The sequence below is a fragment of the Pteropus vampyrus genome, unplaced genomic scaffold (genome assembly GCF_000151845.1).
Source record: "Pteropus vampyrus isolate Shadow unplaced genomic scaffold, Pvam_2.0 Scaffold24907, whole genome shotgun sequence".
Lineage (NCBI taxonomy): Eukaryota > Metazoa > Chordata > Mammalia > Chiroptera > Pteropodidae > Pteropus > Pteropus vampyrus.
Window position 1 is genome coordinate 1 of NW_011913688.1, and position 2,021 is coordinate 2,021.

The 2,021-nt window shown below is 40.1% G+C and overlaps 1 pseudogene; it reads right to left on the reverse strand.

The window, feature by feature from the left end:
* Positions 1 to 1,660: 1,660 nt before the first annotated feature.
* LOC111735375 lies at positions 1,661 to 1,779 on the reverse strand (annotated as a pseudogene).
* Positions 1,780 to 2,021: the final 242 nt, after the last annotated feature.

A 2,021-nucleotide genomic window follows, 5' to 3' on the forward strand; every position in this document is an offset into this window, starting at 1 on the left:
AGCAGACATGCCCAGTAAATATCAAATGGGACAGAAATACTGGGCTGATTGCTAAGAACTCTGAGTCAAGACTACTTCTGTAGCAATGGGCCTGGCTGAGGAAGGTACTGTGTACCCTCAAGGATAGACCCAGTGGCAAAATCTATTTGAATTATCTAAAGGTTAGATTCTACAGTCTCGGTGCCCATGGACAGCCCTGGACACTAGTGACAGAGGAAGGCACTCACATGGGGAAAATTGAGGGTATCAGGTTGGGAGCCAGAATTGGACAATATCAAAATTGGGTTATAAAAAGTTGAGTAGAGTGTTAATTTTGTGCACATGACCTGGCGCAGCAAGCAGGTCATTTGATCAGCAGTGATTGACAAACAACTAGTCTTCAGCCTTTGCAGGAGTGCATCTGGAAAGCCCCCTCCCCATAACCTTCTTTTCTTAAAACAATGAACGCAATACAGGTCACTTTGGTGACACTCAATACATGCCTTATGTTTTCTACATTTGTGGGTCATTGCGACTTTTGTGAAGTTCCCCTGTGGGATGACGAATGTATTTAAGAAAAGAAGAGACTCATTTCATTTTCATAAAGAATGTTATGCTCCTTTAATGCTGTTTGGACAGTATAATGTCAGAAATTTTTAAAAGGAGGATAAGGGAAAAGGGAAAAAAAGTTGAGGGAAGAGTGAAAAGAAGGCCTGTCAGAGGCTGCTGAGTGACAGAATCACCTCCATTAAACCAAGGCGATGATTATGTCTTTGTTGCTGACTCAGGCCTTCCTTGAAGGCTATGGCCGTAGAGGCTCCACGAGGCCACCAGAGTACAGCGTTGTCGGCAGTGCCTACCAAAAGCCTTGTTTGCCTGTTGCATTATAGACTGTGGGAAGAGCATGGAATATTCGATTCACTAAGATTTTGTCTAATGATTAGGCCGAGGTTATGGGTTTTGGTGAGGAAGACCAAAGATGAATAAGAATCAGTATAAAATTATGTTTAGTTAATGTATATATAGGTGGTTGCATATAGAAATGTTTATGATATGTGTATATGCATGAGTTAGTATACGCATATATGTGTCCATGCTCTGATAGCTGAGAGGGCTTAGAAGCCACGAGCATACCTAGCATTCAGTACTTAATCTCCAGTACTACTTTCCAGTAAAAGAACTAGGACTCCTTGGAGCAATGGTTGATTTTAGATCTGAGCTGGACATACACAACAGGGGCTTAGAGCATCTTGTAGTGCCAGAAAGTAAGGAAATAATTAAGTAAGAACTCAGTAATGGGGACACATGTCAAAGGGACACAGGAGCCAACTGAAAGAGCTCCCTGTGGCGAAAGCTGGGACAGTTTGAGCAACAAAATAAATTAGTATCAGATTATAACATGAAGTATAAAATATAAAATATTATACTTCACATTATAATCCAATACTACTTACCCATAGGTACATACCGATATAAATACATGATAGAATAAATAAATCAATGGGGGAGAATAGGCAAATTTCTGATGCAGAAAAATTTCCAATAGTGTATGTAGCATAACTCCCTACTTTTTTTTTTTTTTTTTTTTGGCGAGGCTACCCTGGGTTGACCTCACAGACTGCAAGGACCTTGTCAGCTTACAATCCCTTATTTTTTATTTTTATTTGTTTTTTATTTTTTATGCCTGCAGTACCTGCTCTTCCTAGGTAGTCTCCCATTCAAGCACTAACCAGGCCCGACCCTGCTTAGCTTCCGAGATCAGATGGGATCGGGCATGTTCAGGGTAGCATGGCTGTAGACAACTCCCTACTTTTTAAACATGGGCTGCACATAGTGAGTTTCTCCTAAAGTCTATGGTATGGAAAGGGAAAGTAACTTTACAGAAGAGAAACTTGCCAAACACTTTCTCAGTTAATCAAGGTTAAGACCAATAATGACAAGTCATATTAATAGTTTATAGGTTGAGATAGGCACTTTATATCAGTGGTTGTCTTCTCAAAAATCTGTAACCCCAGTCTAATCATGAGTAAACATCAGACAAA